This window comes from Mauremys reevesii, linkage group 3 (genome assembly GCF_016161935.1).
Source record: "Mauremys reevesii isolate NIE-2019 linkage group 3, ASM1616193v1, whole genome shotgun sequence".
Taxonomy (NCBI): Eukaryota; Metazoa; Chordata; order Testudines; family Geoemydidae; genus Mauremys; species Mauremys reevesii.
Genome location: NC_052625.1, coordinates 109,753,144 through 109,770,284, shown reverse-complemented (window position 1 = coordinate 109,770,284; position 17,141 = coordinate 109,753,144). Strand labels below are relative to the sequence as shown.

General features: G+C 40.0%; 1 long non-coding RNA gene across 1 annotated transcript in view; it reads right to left on the bottom strand.

Moving 5' to 3' along the window:
- Positions 1 to 5,640, bottom strand: part of LOC120401300 — a 61,006-nt gene extending 55,366 nt beyond the window's left edge. Inside the window, exon 1 of the long non-coding RNA XR_005596373.1 lies at positions 5,241 to 5,640. This is a non-coding gene — a long non-coding RNA (uncharacterized LOC120401300). The remainder of the gene's footprint in view (positions 1 to 5,240) is intronic.
- Between the last annotated feature and the right edge of the window lie 11,501 nt (positions 5,641 to 17,141).

The window sequence follows — 17,141 nt, the reverse complement described above, 5'->3', positions numbered from 1 at the left end:
TAATAAGTTTTGAGATGTCCTTATTTAACTCAATAATATTCTAAAGAGGAAACACATGGATTCAAAGACACAGCATTTTAGGACTATAACAATGTTTAAAAGGGGACTGGATAAATTCATAGTGGCTAAGTCCATAAATGGCTATTAGCCAGAATGGGTAAGAATGGTGTCCCTAGCCTCTGTTCGTCAGAGGATGGAGATGGATGGCAGGAGAGAGATCACTTGATCATTGCCTGTTAGATTCACTCCCTCAGGGGCACCTGGCATTGGCCACTGTCGGTAGACAGATACTGGGCTAGATGGACCTTTGGTCTGACCTGGTACGGCCTTTCTTATGTTCTTATGTTTATGTACAGCATTGGAAAAAACATTTGTGAAAAATCTTCTCAGTGCAAGAAGGGTTTCAAAGAAACAAACTTCATGAACATGCTAAGGCATAAGAGGCTATATAGCCCATCTAGGTTTGGTTTCTGGCTCAAAGTTGACAAACTGGAATGTTTTTGATGCCTGCAGTAGTAAATGTCAATTATGTTGTATACAAAGTTAGAAAATCTTACAATCTAAGTACGGTAAGTAATTTCATGCTGGTTGAGATAGATGTCTGAGCAGGGGTAGTATGTGTGTGTGTTTCTTTAGTGCCTAGCATAATGGGGTTCCTGGTCCATGATTGGAGCTCCCAGACAAGAATAAAAACCACCACCACCACTAATAATAATAATAATGGCTAACACACTGCTGACAACCCAGATAAGATTGGTCAGAAAACACTGATTATACAGCTGGCAGGGCTAAGGACAGTAAGAGTTTTTAAAGAATATTAGGAACTAAAAAAATCATCCAAGCAATAGTAGGGTTATGGGTACATCATTAGATGAAGCTGGCAAAATTAATGATGCAGTAAAAGTTCAATAAATATTTGTTCTGTATTGGGAAAGAAGCAGGATGATGTACAGTATTTGAATCACATGAGGCTAATGAACTACTTTCCAACCCATCATCAGGCCCTAGTCATTTACACCCAAGAGTCCAAAAACAGTTGGTTAAAGAGATCTCTGGCCAACCAATGTTAATCTTTAAATAAATATTGGAATACCAGGGAAATTTCAGAAAGCTAGAAGAATACTAATGTTGTGTCAGTATTCCAAAAAGGGCAAGCAGTATGACCTGGGCAATTATAGGTCAGTTAGTCTGATATCAATCCTGGGGAAAATAATGAAAAAGTTGATATGGGATTCAACTGCCAAAGAACAGGAATATAATTAATTCCAGTCAATATGGTTTTGTAAAAAAATAGGTCGTCAGACAAACCTGATTTCTTTCTTTGATGACATTACAATTTTGATAAAGTTAGCGTTTGTAGTGGATAGTCTCCGTTGGTTTATTGCACCCCCAACAGGAAGGGGCACGCTGGTAGCACAGGGCTAGGCGGACCAGTGTGCCTCTGGCTCTGGTCGGGGCTGTGCACCTGTGTCTGTCATCATCCTCCCACCCCACCCCTGCTTGCCCAATGTGTCCTGATATTTCACTCTTGTGATCTGGTCACCCTATCCCATCCTAACGGGCAATGACCAGGCCTCAGTTATAAACACCTTTGTCACCTCCTGTTTGGACTATAATAATGTGACATACCTGAGCATGAAGCCTTCAGCATTCAGGAAATTCCAACTCGTACAGAATACTGCAGCACATCTCCTGAGCAATACAGGCTACCATGAGCACTACACACCTGCCCTTTCTTGACACTGTCTTTCCATAGAATTAATCAAGTTCAGAGTCTCACTGCTTATCTTCAAGATGATCAGTGGCCTGGGCCCAGGATATCTGAAAGATTCCCTAAACTCCAGAACAAAGACCTTTGTTGACAACTCTGCTGATCAGGCACACTGGTACTTTCTACAACAAGGGAAAGCTCATCTGTGTGGGAGATGGACGTTTTTGTTCTTCCAGAAACTAAACACCATCACAAACCTCACCACCTTCTGCTTCAAGTGCAAGGCTCACTTCTTTGACCTTGCCTTCTCCAACACATACCAACATGTATGTTTAAATAAAACAAACCAAAAACCCTGCCAAAACAAGATACTCCACTGCACACACTTCTATCCCAGGAGAGAAGATGAGAGAATAAACACTATGACAGATTTCAAACAGTGCAGTAGAAGGCACTCAGCTACTGCAGTGATGAGCATCATAAGAACCTCTGTAGAATATACTCCACCTATTGTTAGGCATTTGATTTAAATACTGCACAACATTCTGTTTAAAATTGAGCACTCTGCTATATCAATAAAGCACATTTTGAATTGATTAAGAAATGGTTAATTGACAGGTCTCAAAGTAGTTGCCAATAAGGGAGAGAGTCATTGAATTTCACCGACATTCAGTGATGACTCCCCACTGACAACTAGTGAGTTCTGCGGGTATCACAGTATTAGGCCCAACACTATTCAACATTTTCACCAGTGAATTATATTTACTTCCACAGACTTTATCAGTAATGACTTTGGGATGACTCAAAGATTGGCAGAATGATAAATAATGATGAGGACAACAGTCCTATGGCACAATCTGTTATATATCTAGGAACGAGGAATGCAGGCCACACTTACTGAATGGGGGACTATGTAGAATCTTGAGACGTCATCTAGGTCTTGCCTCACAGTGGGAAGGAATGGACAAGTATACCCACCCCATCTCTGAGCCATGTTCATCCAACCTGTTCTTAGAAACTTCCAGTGATGGTGATTCCACAACCTCTCTTGGTAACCTATTCTATGAACTCCTTTTACTGGCCCTTCTTGCACACACACCGTTACCAAAGTTTCCCCCTCCATGTGGATATTTGGTGTAGTAGTTGGTTGTGTTAGCATTACAGACCAGTCAAATCTCCAAAGAGGCAGACATTCTATGCAGAAATTCATGAAGCAACTTCCCTTCTGTGCAGAATAAGGTCTTATCATACAAATCCTTAGGAATATAGGTGTCACCAATGATCATCATTAACTGCAAAAATATTCAGATAATTACAATATTTTTATGACAATAGCAACTTTGTCACTTCTTTTACAACTTCAGAGTCAAAGTGAACAAATGCAATGGATTACATCAATTATGTCATTTAGCTATTGGTGAACCTTGCATCTTACTCATGATATGAAGTCTGATCACAGAAAGATTAAAAAATGTGACCCTCGACTACTTCCCATAGAGATTTCTGTGCATGACAAGAAGTAATTTGGAAGAAAAACAAGATGCATTTTGGTGGATGCATCTCAAAGTATTGACCTGCATCTTTTTAAATACCATTCTCTGACTATTAAGACAAAAATGAAATGCTCCTATTCCAGAAAAATCCTTCACCTGCTCTCACTGTAGCTCTTTTCCATGTAACTTCAATATAGCATTAATATTGAAATAATGTTTCAAATATTTATTAGTTCAATAGAAATCAAAATTTGCATGAATAAGAGAGTTTATTAAAAGCAAAGGTGTTGCCTTTAAAGTTACAACATTTTTGGGACAACATACAAAACTGGGAACCATTTTGTATTATTTCCACAAGCTAGATCAAACTGAGGGTTTGCATTTCTATGATCCAATTAAAAAGGAATGAGGTGGAGATATTCTAGACACAGATACAGAGTTATCCAAATTTGACTGAAGTATACAGCAGTGAGGCTCGGTATGAGTCTCACAGCAAAACTAAAGACATTAGCTGGCTCAGCTAAACATAGGAATAAGGTAGTATTTCTTTAAAACAGTTTGCGAACACTCTAGTGGTCTTCACTGTTTTTTGTTTTAGAAGCCATCAGAAACCACTCAGAGCAGCAGTATACATTAAGATAGGCATTGTATGTCTGTATATAGTTAATAAATGTGATAATTTGGGAGCCAGCTGTGACCAAGCAATGTCTTCATATTATTTTTGCTGTACAAGCAAAAGTAACACTATTCATAAGTGTTTCTAATATCTGTTAGACAATTAAGCTGATCAAGTCATTTTTCCTGTTCTTAATTCAAACAAACCAATGTTCCTAGAGACATCTTCATTTGTAGCCATCATAATTTTTGTAAAAACATTGCAGCTGGATTTGCAGCAGATTGGCTGAATATTGTTTTTGTGTTGATTTGTACATGCATATTGCATGTTTACTAACAAAAACACAACACAATAAAAACTGTGGTAATATATGTTTGTCAGACCTGAAATAAAGGCTCACCTCTGGGAGTGGCATATGCTCAGATATTCATAGAAAAGTAACAGTCACAGGGCTGTGCATGTGGGGTTACTCAATATGTATTTTGTCATACAGACAGTCTGAGTCTAGCGCTTTATTCAAATGCCAAGCATAGTATAGAAGTGGGGTGGAGGCATAGTGTGGGGAGGCATATCACACAAGAATGAAGCTTTGGGTCAGAGTGACTCGTCCCAGTGCATTCAGAACAATCTGATGTTCATGGGGACATGTCACTTTGGGTGACCTGAGATGCATTGTGATGAACAGCCAGTCAAAATCTAGCTCCTTGTTAATTATAACAAATAAATAATTCATAATTTAAATAAATCACATTCAGGAAATTTCTAAAAAGTTAATCTTACTGATAAATTTAAATAATTTTGGCCTTTGACTAAAGAGCTGGGAACCAGAAACTAACTTCAGTCTCTCACTTTTCAGACTTACCTATGAGAACCCACATCACAGTTTCCTTCAGAGCCCTCTAGCACACAAGGACCAAGAAACTCCTTAAAATTACAAGATACCACTATAAGTTAGAAGAGTTTTCAATATACTGTAGTTACTCCTGTACTGAGCTCAACAACTTGTGTTGATGTCTGCATATTTACCAGAAAGGCTTCTGTTACGTTCACAGCGTACACACCAAAATTAGATAAAAAACAAATACTTCTGGTGGGAGGTTCTAGTGTACACTACTTTATTTCTTAGTATTCAGAATAAGACACAAGAATCCCAAACCAGACAAAACAGGCTGTTCCCTAAAAGAACTCACCCATTGCTTTAAACTGTCTCTCTTTCCAGACTAACTCAGATTAGTTTGCACACTTCCCTACAGAGCCCCTAGCCTACAAGCCAAACCAGGACACCTCAACTCCCCTACTCTTAAACTGATAGCTTGCAATTCTAATAGAGGCCTCAATACACAACAGCTATCATTTACACCCTATCAAATGCTGTGTCTTCAGGTAACCCCCTTCAGATGAAGGCAGGCACCTCATTTACCTCATTTATCATCCCCTGAGCAGTGACAGTCCTGTGGTCTGGTTGCAAGGTATGGGGTGCAGTCCTCTTGCTGTTCCTTTTAGCAAGCCCACCCTGTTTCAGGGGTTATAAAACAGTCCAATCGAGCAAGATATTTCCACAGCTCACCAGTCTCTATGCACCCTTCCCACATGCAGAGAAGGATAAGCAGTCTTTCAGACTGAGGAAATCTCAGCTCCTTAACCTTCCGCATGGCTAATGGCCAAGGCTTAATCCCTGGGTTTCATCTGAAGAAACAAACTGGCCCTTCTTTTCTCAGAAGGCACATGCTGGCAGTGCTCTCAAACTATTCATCAACACATAACCCAAACCTGGGAGCTCTAGCTCAGTTTGTTTTAGAATGCCATTCCTAGGCCTGAGAAGCTGCACAGGTGCAGTAGGTTGGGGCTGATTGTCACCAGAGAACATTCTTTAACCCCTTTTTGACTGGTGTATATGGGGGAGGGGAGTAATCTGCTCCACCACACACCCATACAAAGTGGATGTGAAATACTACTATTATTTGCACAAATGTAAGCGGCTTCACAAGGCAGTGGAGAATCAGACCCAAAGTGAACAGGAGTACTTTTGGCACCTTGGAGTCTAACAAATTTTTTACCCAAGGTGCTCAATTATTGGTAATTTTTTCTCATGTTTCATATACTCAAACACTACATTGATTTAATTCTTATTTTCAGTCTACATGTGTAATGTTTTTAATATAAAAATAGGTAAATGTATTTATATCATGAGTAGAAAGGCTAACAATTTTTCCACCAAACCTTTTATTGGATAGAAAATGGCAAAGGAAAATTTTGCAAAACACATTCCATTTTCTTAGAATTATTTTTTTTCATTTTTAAGTTGAAAATATTCCGTGTTTGGTTGTCAAACACCAGGAAAAAAATCTTTTTAAAAAAAGTTTTTTAATGAAAACCCAAACAACTTCAAAGAAAAATTTAAACAAGTAAACAATTAAATTTTTTTCTGAAATGTGTGGAAGGAGGCAGCGGTGGCTCCAGGCTCCAGCGCTCCATGTGCATGCCTGGGGCGGCAAGCCACGGGGGGCACCCTGCCAGTCCCTGCGAGGGCGGAAGTCAGGCAGCCTTCGGCGGTGCGCCTGTGGGAGGTCCACTGGTCCCATGGATTCGGCAGCAATTCGGCGGCAGGTACCCTTTACCACCAGCTCACTTACGTAAGTATATGTTATTTAGTGACATCTGGAGTTAAAACAGTAAATGGTCAGATTTTTGTTGATGTTTGGGCTGCATTTTAAAAGCTATTTAATTTTTTATTCCTATAAATCATTGGAATTCAGTGGTATGAAAAAGCAGAAATGTTTGGGATTGTGATGATTTGATTAATAGGACTATACCCCCCAAAAATACAGTTCAATTTAGGGAGCCAGGAGGATCATCCATCAGTATATAGCACACACTGAATTTCTAGCAATTGCAGGAGAGGGCAAGGGGATGGGGATAGGTGAACCTTGGTCCTTCTTTTCTTTTCTGAAAAATCTGGTTTGACATCTGAGCCATGGAAATCTATACACTTTCATTTTAGAGTCTTAAAAATCCCACCCACAAGTAGTTTAGTTACCTATTGTTGGAAACATTTTCTTCTCCAGGAAAAACATCAAACTTCTCATAAAGTTTCTATAAGACAAATATGTGCAGCCCCTGTGATTTTTCTTATTATTTACTTCTATTGCTATTGAACTGGGTCCAAATGTTTGCAATATGATTAGTTAAGAAATGTAAAAATTATAAATTATTAGCTGTTTATAGGCTGCACTCTTACCCCACAGCCTACTTCTTGTTATAAGCCCTGTTATGCAATAGAGCAGTGGTTCCCAAACTGGGGTTCGTGACATTTTACAGGAGGTTCTTGGGGAAAAAATTCCCTAATGGTGCAGAGAACTGTCCCTAGGGACCCCAAGCAACACGGGGCCAGCAGCCTGGAGCCCCTGGACTTCCAAGAGCTAAGCAGATCAAAGCAAGCCTATCTATCACACTGAGGAGATTTAAACTTCAAGAATCCTTATAAGAAATGGAAAAGGAGGTGGATATTTTTTGCTGTTTTTTAAATTAAATAGGCAGCTAGTATTGTTTTTAAAATATTATGAAGAACAAGTTTAAGTTTTGTTGTAACGTGCGTTGTTTGCCTGGACTGCTCAAGACCTGAATGCTTGTGTAGGAGGAACTCTTTGAGTTGGCTTCTTAAATACCTTCATGCTGTTTCACATCTGATACTCCTTGATGAAACATAGAAGCCTGGTCTTATAACAGACTTATTCAAAGTGATACAAGCTACGAAAGTGAGATCTTGGAAGAGTGTTGCCATTTTCATAATGTAATAAAAAATACTGTAATGATAAATAATAAATAGTATGTAATAAGCATGTCATAAAAACAAATTTTATATTTCCAAGATCACTGCTTTTATAATTTATGCTCAGGTAAAGGAGAAAATCCCTGGAAATGTTCATTTTTAGGAGGGGGTTCGTGAAACTTGACATTTTAGTGACAGGAGTTCACAGGTTGTTAAAGTTTGGGAACCACTGCAACAGTGTATTGCCATAAATAGGACTTAGGCCTTCACTATCTTTTTGGAAGAAGCTGGAGCATACTTCAAGTGATTTTTTGGTATGTGTGCTACTTTATCTTCATTATAAAAAACAACTTGGATATGGGCTCTGAGGAAAATTTATTGTCTTCCCCTGACACAATTAAGTTACAAATGTCTCATTAGAGACTGCCAGTTTACCTCAGATAATGACTCTTAAGCATTTATTTCAAAGCTAGTTTCCAGACTGTTTTTCTTTTTAACTTGCTGTACTTTAGTGTTGTACTGATTTTTATGAATGTTTTTAAAGGGGCACTATCTTCAAGGGCATGCCATAAATATTGGTGTGTTTGGAATAAGGGTTAAGATTCCAGAGGCAAAAAAAACCAACAAAACCCTAAGTTCATGAAGATCTAAATTCAAGCATGTGATGGAGAGAGAAAGAATTGTGATTAAATTCAGGCACTACAGAAACTCCAGCCATCAGAAACCCTGAACACAAGGTGTCAGAGGACAAACTTTTATACCATCAGAACAAATTCTCAGTTATTGACATCCAACTGCTTTGAGACCTTTTTGTTCATGTCATATACCACAAATACAGTATCTATGTATATTTGTTTTTAGTGTTCTGTGTCTATGGTACTAACACTTCAGATGATTAAAAGTGAAAGTAGATGTTATAATTTAATGTATTTGCCCCAACTCAGATATTATGGTGATGATTATAAACACCTAGTTGGACAGACTTCAACTACTTGTTTACTTTTTTGCACTTAAAGTCTGCTTGGGAAAAAAATTAGACAAGTTTGTTTCCAGTCTGTTTTACTTTATGGTTCTTATACAATATCACAATGCTCTTTCATTAGAGTTTTCAGTAAATCAAATCAATTAATTCTTGGTTCACAAATTCACATATATTTTCTACTTGTTCATATAAAACCTTGTTTATTATAAAACCTGCTCTAGACTTTTGGGAGTAAAATCCCTGATGTCATGACTGTAAATGAGCATCTTTTAAATTTTATTCTATTAGCTAATGGTGAATCATTTGCCAAAGATATTTGGCTCACCAAAGCATCATACTCTGCTTTCTGGGCCTGGATTCACACTAACGGATTTTTCTTTCTCCTTCAAGGCACACAGATGTGTGCTCATCTTTCCCTCTGTTGTGTTCATTGAACTTTACTGACCCAGGTTCAATCTCCTATTTTATTTCAGGTATTTGTCACACTATAAATGAAAAAAACAAGCATCACAACCTATCATATCAATATATTACATGCCACTAACAAGGAAATTTGATTATATTAAAACTTCCTTTAAAAAAACAAAGTAGAATCCCTGACCTAAATTAACCCTTATTTTCTGCATAAGAGTCTCCGGGCTAAGGGTTCTTTCCTGAGTTTCCTCTTAAATGTTGCAGAAGTGATTTAGTTAGAGTTAGTTTCCTCCCCTTTCCTTAATGTCTGCACAGGTGCCTAAGGACAGCTGGGACTGGAGCTTCCTTTTCACATCTGCACCTGGAGGAGACCCTAAGTGTTTTGATCTATTGCTAGTGTAGAAAGGCTAGAGGGAGTGCTGCCTCTCTACCACTGTTCCTCACATTTATACCCTGCAGCTGGTCCATGTCGGTTGCTCCACAAAGAAAGGTGTTTGGGAGAGTGACACAGAAGACTTTATGACACAGCTTCCAGCAGAAACCCTTTAGGTCAGCAGGAGATAACAGTCCCCCTGCAGCAGCTGGACTGGAGTCTCTGATGACAGGGGATGGGGGACCAGAAGACCCAAGTGCATAGGGGTAGCTTCTTCTTTCATGGGGCTGAGAGGCTTTGGTCCCTTGTGTCTCCATGACTTCCCATACCCCTCCTACTGAGAGGAATAAGCCAACATTTTCAAACTTGAGTGCCTAAAGTTAATCACCTAAATAAGTAGCCTAGTTTTCAGAAACACCAAGGACCTATCATTTCCTCTGGATTCTGGGCTTGATCTTACACTCATTGAAGTCAATGGACTTTAGTGGTTCATGAGGAATCTGCTTTTGAAAATGTTGGCCACAATGAGTCTGTTTTGCCCGGTCTTTCCAGCGTAAAGAGATTTGACACAGAAGTTAACCTGACATGGGACAAGAAATTAACAGCCTTTCAAGTCCCCTTTGATTGGCTACCTTCCCCACCTCCCTGCCTGCTGAGAACAGCCAATCACAGCTGCAGTAGGAAGTAGGCTGAGTTCTATCCCCTCTCTCAGGGGACCAGTGTTTGGGTCAGGGAGTAGCAGATACTTTTATTGAAGGCATAAAGGGAGGTGGGGGCAGAATGAATCCAGCAACTCAGAGCAGCTCTGTAACACAGGCCAGAGAAAGGGGAGAAGAAGATACCTGCTGGAGCTGCTCCCCTACCCCAGGCTTAGTAGAGGAGGTGAAGAGCCAGTCTCTGAAGCTGCCCACTCAGTCCAGAGGAGTGAAGAACCTACACAGCTGCAGGATGAAGGCACACAAACCTTGGGAGCAAGGGGCAGCTGTGGGACTGGAGGGACACAGGATGAATTTGAGGAGAAGCAATGTTTTATGAACTGGTGTAATCTGATGTCACTTGGGTCTTCCAGTTAGAGCACCTGCAGGGGAGCCAAAAAAATCACCTTGCACAGTAGATTTAAGGAAGTAGCCTATGCTCCCCCTGACCGGCCCCTGCCAGCCTGGGAGGGTAAGTTAAGGGATTTATACAATCAAAAGTAAAAAAAAAAAAAAAAAAGCCACAATTTTTTGAAATCTCCTTTTTGGACCAGTATTGACGTTTGACCCTCCGGATTGGCAGTGCTGTAATGTACAGGAAACTGAAGCTCCTCGGTGTTTCCCTGGCCAGGTGGCAACCTCTCAAAGGTTTTTCTTTGAGAAAGGAGTGAGCTGGGCCCAGGTAGTGTAGTAAATAAATGTACACTTCTTTTCAAGTCCTGATTACTTAAATTATTTTTAATTAATTACAGGCATAAATGGGGTGGAGAAGAATTTACCATGCATTCAAGAGTAATTACCAAGATACAAGAAGGAAGCAACATTTTAACAGTAAAAGCAATTAACTTACCAATAATAAATGACTTTAACTGGATTCCTGTGCTATCAGATATTCGAGCTACAGCCTCTTTCACCCAACTACAATATTCAGTTAACAGATAATGTTTGACACTGAGAACAATGCAAACTCGAGCCCTGATCTGGCAATGCACTCTTTGCGGGCAGAGTCCCACAGACGTCAACAGAGCTCAGGGACGGCCACCCATGGGTGTCTGCTCATTGCAGGATCTGGGCTGAAAAGCACCACTGTATGTTCACATAATAGATAAGTAGAATCCTAACTATCCAAACTGCTTCTGAGACTCCAAATATGTTTGGATAGTCAGGAGTCAATAGAACAGATATGCCCTTAGGAGCTCATTGGAAGGGTAGTAGGTATAACAGTCTATTCACCCCCAAAGCACTTCCTCCTGGCTACTCTAGGGATTAGCAACTGCCATGTCTGCCACCCCCTTTTGTCATAATTGCTAGCACTGATGAAAGCCGCAATGGTGGGAGAGTTCAGCTAAAACTGTCCACTTAGACTTGAGTTTCAAGTTTGAATAAACCCTGTAATCAAAATAAAACTCAATAAAAAATGCTTAACATCACCTGGTTTCGGAACAGATAGGGCTGGTATAAAGCCAAGAAGTTGGTGGTACAAAAGGTCTGTAGAGGAAATAGTTTGTAATCACTTCCTTGGATGAGGGTGCTTGGGTTGGTAAACCCAGGGGGTGACTATCCTGTAGGAAGAAGTCCAGGGAAGTAGTAATGGAGTTTGGGAGTGAGCATACCACAGTTGCTAGACATAGTCACTGGACTAGAACTTGGAGCAGAGGGTTCTACTACTAGGTATTGGATAAGTGGCAGAGTTTGGGTAGTGAAGGGAAAACTGCTACTCTGAGCAAAGGACTGATTATGCTGAACCCTGCTTTTACGTACACATACTACTTGTCCAGCATAGAAAGTGACCCTCAATCCGGTATTGAGGTTACCTTGCTTTCAGTGAAGTGTGGGAAGTCTCCCTGAAGTTTTGCTGCTGCTTTAGAGCCCCCTGCTGGAATGTTTGCTACCCAGTCTGGAATGCCAGAGTACCTGAAGCACTGTAGTAGCGTGGGCTATTTTTTTATTCCTGCTGTCACCCCGCCCCACAATACCCACTCCCACTGCTCCCACATTGTTTCTTGCATTTTTATCCCGCTCCCACCTTAGATCCTGCAAAAACCTTAGATCCTGCAAATCCCATATGAGAGACAGTAAAAATTTCTACATTAAAAATGTGAGAAATTTTAGGAGAAATAGTGTGTAACTTGTATGAATAAGATTCCAGCTAATAATGACATCTGTGATATGGGGAGGAACTCTATTAAACAAGTTAAAAAATGTAGAGGTGGCAAGTATGCTTGTAAGGTTTTAAAAAAATATCAAACAGGAAAGTTGAAAGAGGGGGCCACCGTGGATACTTTAGGTCAGATTTTCAAAGGAGCTCACTACCAACAACTCCCATGGAGGCACCTAAATATAAGGTCAGATTTTCAAAAGTGCTCATCAGCACCCAGCAGCTCCCAACTTTATCCACTTCAATTTGGCACCTAAAAGGGAGCTCTGCTCTTTTGAAAACGTGACCTCAATCCTCAGCACTATGCACTTCTGAAAATCTGACCTTGCACTCCTGTAGAAACCTTCTTATTGTTTCATAATAAGAACTGCACGAGTCTGCTGAGAGTCACACTACAGCACTGGACTATAAAAAACATTGTCAACCTATTTCTTGCGCAGTTTAACAGCCACCTTCAAAGGACTTTAGTTAATGGAGAATATGAGAGTCAGCTATACTATACACTGAAGAACAATCACCTGCAATTTCTCTGTTAGCATTCTGGTGCACCCAACTGTTGGTAATTTAAGTAAAGCAAAGATTTATGTGGCCATAAGTTAAACTATTCTTCTGGAATGAATAAGATCTTCAAGTTTAGAAATCCTCAGACTATTTTCTAAACAAAGATGTGGGAAACTATTAATGTTTATATTAAAGATTCCCATGAGGATTTATTTGGTCCTTGTGGAATATGAGCAGCAAAGTCTTGTAAAATCCTACTGTAATTGTCAACATTTTTACATGAGGCATCCTAGATATATAGAAAGGAACAACTTCATGTTGTGGGGAATGTCTTACCTGTTCATTAGCTACACAGGTTTCGGATGTCAGAAAGGTTATCCAAAGCTAACCAGATGTCCGAACAGCTGTGTTTAGAAAGCTATCAGTGTCGTAGAAGGAAGTGTGATAGTAGCATAGAGGAATAATAATACAGATCTGATTCGCCTCTGGCATCAGCTTTGTGTGAATGTAGCTCCATTGACTTCAATAGAAGCTACTCCTGATTTACATCAGTGTGAGAGATGAATCAGGCCCAGAGTGCTTGCAAAAACAAAATGAAAACAAACAAAACCCAAACACTTCACGTCACTGCTGAGTTTCACACCTTTCTTGTAAAAATCTGTGGGTCAGAGGAACTACATCATGCCTATAGGGGGTGATCCAAAGCCCAGTGAGGTCAGTGGAAATATTCCTCTTGACTTTCATATGCTTAGATCAGGCACATAGCGAGGATGTTAGGTGTCTATTTATTACTCACCGAATAACTTTTCACAGAGGTATCTGCTGTGTACAGTGTATAATGCAAATCTGGGCACTGGAACTGAAAAAATCATCCTTTGTATCATACTCACAGAGAGATACATGATTATATTAAGTCCTGAAGTGAAATCCTGGCTCCTTTGAAGTCAATAGCAAAACTCCCATTGACTTCAATGGGATCAGGATTTCAACCCCAGGGTCTGATTCTCCACTCCATCGCATCAATGTTATGCCAGTGAACTCTACTAAAATTACTGGGGTTACCTTGACATGAAACTGGTGAAACCCAAAAGAAAATCTGAATACAAAGTGTCTGTTAAAAGAAAAAGAATTACTGCAGTTGTGGAATAACTGTTTTGTAAAGTGTAAATTAACTTAGGGTAGGTCTATACTTACCAGCCGGGTCGACGCGTAGCGTTCGACTTCTCGGAGTTTGAACTATCGCGTCTAATCTAGATGCGATAGTTCGAACTCCGAACGCGCTCCCGTCGACTCCGGAACTCCACCACCGCGAATGGCGGTGGCGGAGTCGACGGGGGAGCCGCAGACTTCAATCCCGCGGTGTCTGGACAGGTAAGAAGTTCGAACTAAGGTAGTTCGACTTCAGCTACGCTATTCACTTAGTTATACGCTTAGTTCGACCCCCCACCCTAGTGTAGACCAGGCCTAAGACATTCATGACTAACATTTTAGACACATGCACAGCACTTAATACCTATTGCTATAAAATCCAGATGCAAATACACATCAGTATAATACAGAATCATCCATGAAAAAGCATATAGAAAATGACTGCTGGATAGGTTTCTTTTTAAGAAGGTGTTCGGTATACTTTAGACTAGGAGCCAAATTCTGATATTGCCACACAATCCCCATTGGAGGTGTACATTCATATCTTAGGGAAGGTGGCAGATTCTGGAAGGACCCACTATTCCTAGGTACAAAACTACACAGTATCTAACAATCCTAACAACATATTTTTACTTTGAAAATGTATCTGTTTTTGTTGTTTTTTGTTGACATCTTTGTTAAATGTGTTCCTCACCTGAAATATGTGAGAAACAAAACTTATTATTTATTGAATCATTCAGCACATTTTCCAAGACTCTCAAAAGCACTCTACAGAATTATAAGCAAAGGGGCAAACCATGGCCCCTGTCACACAGATGTGTAAGGGCCATAAGCAGCAGAAATGCAATGTTCCCACTACACTCGTTGCCAAAGTGGCAGATAACAAAGGGAGATTCATGGCCAAGGAAGACTTCTGTGGTTGGCTAATGTCAATGCCAATGTGCTAGTCCTACTTAAGCCCTATTTTGAAAACTTAAGTGGGACTTAACTGGTGCATGGGCTTTGGGCTTGCCTTAGGCTGGGGGTGGATTACACTACTGTGTGAATCCACCTGGCCCCAAAAGTGGAATAGGAACTGATCCAAATATAAAGAGCAATTATCCTCCTACCACATTGCCAGAATTAACTGAATGTGGCCCAGCAGTGCAGGTGTTATTGGCCTTATTTCTCCTGTGAGGATTCTGTCTTCCAGCTCCACCGAGTTAGTTTGGAGTTTCTCACAAACACATAACTTTAATTTGGGTTTTGCTGACTTTTTAGGATTGAACCCTGTATATGGATCACTTCACCCACAATAGAAATACAGCCATCAGTCTTGTAAAATGTAATGGCCATTGTAACAGCTTATGTATCTTTGGTTTGATAAATTGCAACTCAGTCAAACCAGTCACAGAGCTTGAACGTGTCAGCACCTGAAAATGGAATATTCTCATTCATTAGCTAACATAAACTGAACATGGAGGGTGAAATAGGGTTGAAGTGGGGCATAGGACTAGTGCTGCTACTTTGCTCAGGGATGAATTTCACCCCATGCCAATAAATATAGCTCTTCTGACACTTCACCAATAGGAAGTTAATCATCAACTCTGTCATTTTGACGAACTTCTATGGTTTTCATATTAAGACCAAATTAAACATTTCTCCTGTTCTTCTTGCTATTTTTTTTCTGAGCTTTTCTTCTTGTTCCTGGAAAGCTGGAGCTGTTTGAGCTTGACAGGCTCTTCTTTCAATTTCTTTTTACAGTTTCATTTCTAACTCAAGTCTGGAGCCTACATGGCAATGCCTTCACTTCAGCTGGGCCTCCTCCTATCTTATCAAATAATATTCGCCTACATTACATTGCTATAACATAAAACCTTTAGAGACTCCCATAGCTTTTAACCTGTCATGTAAATTAAGGCCTCATTAAATTTCTACACTACAATTTTGTTATCTCATGTTAAAGATGTTGGAGAAAGCTAATCAGCATTACATTACAGAATGAACCTGGAGGAATTTTTCATTGAATTACTACCTTCTGACACAGCTTGCTAGAACAATCTTGTGATTTACTAATGGTTCACATTTACCTACAGTACTCCATGTGCTGAATTTGGTTAAAGTTGTTTTCACTTGTGCATTGGTTTGTCCTTCACTAATTGACATTGCGATCTGTGTTATAGCACTCTTCTTATTTACACCTACACACCCAGAGCTCAAAAATGGATACTTGAGATTCAGTAAAGTTCCATTAACTTCCTCCCTGCCCCACTCTTTTCCATTTGGACGCACCTCTGGAGGATATTGGAAGTGAAGTCCTGAAATGCTATTAAAGGGGGCAACTGGAAGATGGATTTATCCATTTTCTAGGGGACATTGGCTTCTAAAGGACATTGGCAGTGAACTACTGATATGCTACAAAAGAGGGCGATCAGGAGAAGGAATTTATCAAATTATTGAAACCTCACGTGATAGCACATTTTTCTTCTTAACTATTGTTGTATACAGTAACTCCCAGAGGCCTCAGTTGAGATTAGGGGTCCACTGGACTAGACATTCCTTGCCCCAAAGATCTTACAATCAAAACAGACTAGATAGAAAAATATTATTATTCTTATTGTCTAGATTAAGTGACTTGTATAAGATCACACAAGAAGTTCTTGGCAAAGCAAGGAATTAAAACCAGATCTCCCATGGCCCAGGCTAACACTCTAACCAGAGCACTATTCTTCCTCTTCTAGTAGCTGAAAAAGGCACCTATACTTCAGCATACTTATCACAACGTGACCAACACTCCAAAGCTGGGTGAGGAGCCCCCGTCACTGGTTTATATACATTTCTTTACTTATTTTTCCTTTCCTTTTGAGAATTATTAAAACCATGTGAGATTTCTTACTGTTACAAAGAGTCAGGGAAAATACCATGGTAATCCCCCTTTCCTTTGGATACTGCATGTTTATTTACAGAGGTATATAAAGCACTTAAAGAGATCACCAAATCTCTCTAACGGCCTATTCCAATTCACTTACTAGCCCTGGTCTAAGAGCCTGATTCCATTCTCCTATATTCTGCTGGTCTCTAAAGCCCAAACCAGATCCTGTTCTCCCATTCTCTGCAGCCTAACTGTCCAGCCCGGCCATCAATAAGAAGTGAAAGTTTTTAGCACCTTGCAGGATCGGGCCCTAACTTTGCAAAGCCCAGGACTTCCCAGTGTCATGTCTTTTGTAAACTCCACCATGCTTTTCCTGTGTCTGTACAACATCTCAGTTCATTAGGAAGACATGAGATAGCGAAAGGCATG